Source organism: Camelina sativa, chromosome 7, assembly GCF_030686135.1.
Source record: "Camelina sativa cultivar CO46 ecotype springtype chromosome 7, ASM3068613v1".
NCBI classification, from domain to species: domain Eukaryota; kingdom Viridiplantae; phylum Streptophyta; class Magnoliopsida; order Brassicales; family Brassicaceae; genus Camelina; species Camelina sativa.
In genome coordinates, this window is record NC_141886.1 from 15210935 (window position 1) to 15216241 (window position 5307).

At 40.6% G+C, this 5307-nt stretch overlaps 1 non-coding gene across 1 annotated transcript; it reads right to left on the reverse strand.

Annotated features, from left to right (window-relative positions):
* Positions 1–1787: 1787 nt before the first annotated feature.
* Positions 1788–1894, reverse strand: LOC147941234 (small nucleolar RNA R71). Its single transcript, XR_015562927.1, has one exon. It is a non-coding gene; the product is annotated as a small nucleolar RNA R71 (small nucleolar RNA).
* Between the last annotated feature and the right edge of the window lie 3413 nt (positions 1895–5307).

Below are 5307 nucleotides of genomic sequence, written 5' to 3' on the forward strand. Positions count from 1 at the left end.
AGGGTTATGACTGCTTAGATTGGTCAAGTTTGTTTGTTCATAGATCTCTTCCAGATTAGGTGTTCTCTAAGTTGTTCTTATATCTGAGAGGGTAAGAATAGATCTTAAGCTTCCTTGCATCATACCAATGTTTAGGTTGTTAGATAAAGCTAATAAAGGAGATTACTGTGCCTAGCCTAAGAGATTAGTTGTCTAGGGTGGTTTTTGACAAATAATGATCTGGGTCTTTAATGTTTGTTTGTTCATGTCTTAGCTAATGAGAATTAGGTCTAAGAGTGTCTAAACTTGATTACTTCTGTCATGAGAGTGGATTTGTAAGTCATTAAGATCATTGTCTAGAGATCGCTCATACTAATTGAGGTTTGTTGATCAGTTTAGATAGCCATAGCTTGAAGATCACCCCATGAATCCATCTCTAGGAGCCTACTTTGGTTATTGATTGTTTGTTATTGCATCTTGTCCTGTTTCATTACTTTTCAATCTGTTTAAGTAGTCAAAATAGCTTATGTTCTTCGTGTTTCACCACTTGACCACACACACGGTCGAGTGCTTGATCGAGCACCATCTGGGTTACTTAGTTTACTTTCTGTCTCATTCCTGTTTCATTTAGTTTACATTCTGCTTACATTCTGCATCTTAGTAGTCTTGTTTTATTGCATTTGTCTAGTTATTGCTACTGCTTAGTTTACCTTCAGCATTGTTTATCTTTGTTTAGCTTTCATTTAGTTTATGTTCTAAGTAGTTTACATTCTGCATTTCATTATTGTCATTAGGTTGTTAGTAAACAAAACCCATATCATATCTGGCGTAACATCTTAAGTGTTGGCATAATCATCCTTTATTGATTGACATCTTTTATGCTACAACTACATAAGGGTATTGAAACACATTGCATCCCATCTGATCATCACTGCTCATTGCTTATATTTGTTTGAAATTGCATCATTCATTCATAGGTTAAGACCACACATAAGAAAGCATGTTTCAATTGGCGCCGTTGCCATTAGGGTGTTGATTTGTTTCATTTAAGATTTACAAAGGTTCAAGATTAAGTTATATTGCTAACTATTCACCACTATCTAGTTTCTTGTTTTGGTTGGTTCTTCTTGAGTTTCAGTTATTCACTCGAACAAGCACTCGACTATCTGCACGATCGAGCCTGTGATCGAGCACCAACCCAGAAACCAGCCTGTTTCCTTGTTTCAGTCAGTCGACCAGCTGCTCGAGATTGTGCTCGACCGTGTGTCAGTTCGAGCGTGTGATCGATTCGGTTAATGAAAACAAGATTCAAAGGATACCATAACCTACAGAAGTACATTGATCATATAAACCGCTTACCAAGAGACCTGAGGTAGCAGAAAACAAGAATCCTCCAAGAACCAGAAGATCAGTTGCTCATGGATCCACCAAACATCCAGATTCAAAGACCAAGGCATATTGGAGCTGGGGATGCTCCAAATACACACAAACAAAGAGAAGGCATAGTACCACCTGCCAACAACAATTTCGAAATCAAAAGTGGTCTCATCACTATGGTCCAGGAAAATAAATTACATGGTTTGCCAATGGAGGATCCTTTAGATCATTTTGATGAATTTGACAGACTTTGTGGTCTAACCAAGATCAATGGTGTTAGTGAAGATGGCTTCAAGCTCAGGTTGTTTCCATTCTCACTTGGAGACGATGCTCATCTATGGGAGAAGACACTTCCAACTAGTGCTATTAATACATGGGATGGTTGTAAGAATGCTTTTCTGGCTAAATTCTTCTTCAATGCCAGAACTGCAAGATTGAGGAATGAGATCTCAGGTTTTGCACAGAAGAACAATGAGACCTTTTGTGAGGCTTGGGAGAGGTTCAAGGGCTATCAAACTCAATGTCCACACCATGGGTTCAGCAATGAGTCACTACTTAGCACTCTCTACAGAGAAGTATTGCCCAAGATCAGAATATTGTTAGATACAACTTCCAATGGTAACTTCCTCAACAAACATGTAGATGAGGGCTGTGAACTAGTGGAGAACTTGGCTCAGTCTGATGGGAACTATAATGAAGCCTATGATAGGACTGTGAGGTTTGTTGATTCTGGTCAGGATGAGAAGTATAAGAAGGATTTGAAGGTTGTTCATGAGAAGTTGGATAGGATACTGCTAAGCCAACAAAAGAATATACATTTTCTTGGTGAAGAAGACACTCCAACTCAAGTTGGGGAGAATGAACTTGCTGAGCTTTGCTATATGCAGAACCAAGGTGGTTTCAAAGGCTACAATCAGTTTAATCCAAACAACCTATCCTACAGAAGCACCAATGTAGCCAACCCTCAAGATCAGGTCTACCCTCCTCCACCACCACAACAGCAAAACAATTATATCCCAAAGCAGCAACAACAAGGTTTCCAAGGCCCAATGTGTCCTCCACCAGGGTTTCAGACCAACCAAGCCCAGGAACCTACTTAAGAGCTTTAATGCAATAGCTGCTTCTTGGGCAAACAAGTGGTTAGATGGAGACAGCAAAAAAGTTTGCTGAGATCAACCAGAGGCTGGATTCCCCCTATAATGATCTAAAAATCAAGTTTGAGAGTTTAAACTCTAAGGTAAAGTTTATGGAGAGAAGCCTAGCTTCAAATTCAGCTCCCAAACCTAACCAGTTGCCTGGAAAAGCTATTCAAAATCCAAGGGAGAACACAACTAAGGCTATCTATATCAGTGAGAAAGATGTCACTGAGGACAGTGAGGTTCAAGAGGGGGAGGATTTGTCACAAGTTCCAGCTCAGAATGAAGTAGGAAACACACTCAACAGTGTGCTCGACCAGGCACACGATCGAGCACTTGATAGAGTGTCTGATCGAGTCACTGGTCGAGTGGAACCCACAAAGCTTGATAAACCCATCAGATACATCCCTCCACCATATAATCCACCTCTGCCATTCCCAGGATGTTTCAAGGAATAAATGCTTAGAAAAATCAAGGAACAACTTGATAAGAAGGATTTGATGGCTATAAAACATGAGGTTACCGTTGAGAAGAAAGCAGAAGAGAGAGGGCCTGCTTTGGAATAGTATGACCCATATCCTCTCTATAAGGGTATGCTACTTAACATATCCAAGCAGAAGGCTAAGAATCAAGCCAAGAGGGATCTGGAGGACATTGGAGCAGCTGTGATTCTAACCAAACTTGAAGACCCAAGCTCATTCAATCTACCATGCTCACTCAACTACATGCACTTCAACAAGTGCCTATGTGACCTTGGAGCCTGTGTTAGTGTTATGCCCTTTTCAATAGCAGAAAAGTTGGGATATGAAGAATTCAGGCCTAGTAACCTTTATATAAGTCTAGCTGATGGTTCAAACAAGGATGTGGTTGGTAAACTGGAGAATTTTCCAGTGTAGATACGCAAGGCCAGAATACCTACTGATTTTATCATTATAGAGATGGAAAAAGAGCTTGAAGACCCAATCATACTTGGGAGACCATTTTTAGCTACAGCTGGAGCCATTATTGATGTGAAGAAAGGTGAGATCAGCCTGAACATTGCTGAGGGGTTGACAATGAAGTTTGATATCAAAAATCCAGCCAATCAACCCACCATAGGAGGCCAACCTTTTGCAATAAAAGAGAAAGTTGATAGTGAGTCTTTTAAAGATGAAGTGGACTCCAAAGCAAAGGTTTCATCTCATGAAGAATCTGTTCAAGACCTCAAATGTTCAGTTCAAGAGTTGACTGATCTAGTGAAGGATCTTCAAGTACAACTCAACAACAAATCTTTGAAGAAAGCAAGACCAAGACTCAAGATCAAGAAGAAACAAAGTTCAAGTGTCAAGACTGTTATGATTAAGAACAATCTGTGTGGTGATCAAATTGAACCAGGGGGTACCTCATCACCTCTCTGGTCTCAAAACCAAGCCTGAAAAGGCACCAAAAGTCAATCTTAGTGACTATAAACAAGCTCACTAGGGAGAAATTCCCTAAGGTATCTCTCTAAATAAGTTTAATTTCCTTGTAGTTTTTATGTTTTTCTTTCATGTTTGTGTTGGGCAAGCCTAGTAAGAGTGGGTTTAAGAGGAGTTGGACTTGTGGATAAGTAGTTTTAAAGGCCACTCGACCAGCCCATTAAGAGCACTCAATCGAGCACTATTCATGCCCAAGCCCATTTGATCCATTTCCACTTACAAAATCGAATGGAGGGAGAAACAAGTTTGAAATTCAAATTTTGGTCAAGTGCTCGACTAGGTGGGGTCGAGTGGTAGGGTCGAGCAGGTGCAAAAGTGAGTCAAAGATTCCAAATTCAAATTTGAATGGTAAACACGCTCCACCCTTTTATCTTTGTCCCTTAAGCCTCTTTATAAGCACCTAAACTCAAAACTAAGCTCCTCACACTCTCTCATTTGCTTAAACACTCAAATTCTAGCTAGAAATCTCTCTCTACTTTCATTGCTTTGCTCAAAGCTTATTTCTTTTGTTTTCTGGGATACTAACCTATTAACATTGAGCTTGGAGACTATTTCTTTCAAGTTTTCTTTCAAAATTTCTTCCCAAGCCAAGAAAACACCAGAACAAGCTGCTATTCGCCGAGCTGCTGCCAAGAACACTGCTGAACACTTCTTGGGAATTCATGATGCACCAGCTGTTTCAAGGAGAGAGGTTGGTGAAAGCACTCGATCACCCACTCGAACTGGCAAACGATCGAGTGCCAAATCGAGCAGGGGGTTGAGTGGCAAGCCGAAGAGGAAGAACCAACCTGTTGAGGACGATTTGGAGAGAACTGAAAGTGATGAAGAGATGGAGGTTGACTATGAAGAGCATAGGAGGAACATAGCAAGTGGAAAGAGGCCAGTAGCTGATATTCAACTAGAAAAAAGTGAAAGTGAAGATGAGGTAGATTCTAGTGTTTTAACACCAAGCAAGCTCTATGAAGCTTTCATGACCATGAAGTTCCAAGGGACCAGATATCCACACAAGGAAACCATGGAGAAGCTTGGTATTGCTGAAGATGTGAAGCTCCTCTTTGAAAATTGCATCCTAAGCAAGTTCATGGGCATGAACATGGAGGGTTATAGAGGAGAAAGCTGTGAGTTCTTAGCCACTCGCCAAATGCATTACTATACAGATATGGTTGACCAGAGAGAGGAGCTGGCTTCATCACTTTCACCATCAAGGGCAAGAACTATGAGTTGTCATTCTTGGAGTTTGCATCACTCTATGGGTTTGAAACAGGAACTGAGCTCAACATTGTGATACCAAAGGAAGAGCTTTATTCTCTATGGCAAACCATTGGTGAGGATAGGCCATACTACTCCTCCAAGACCAA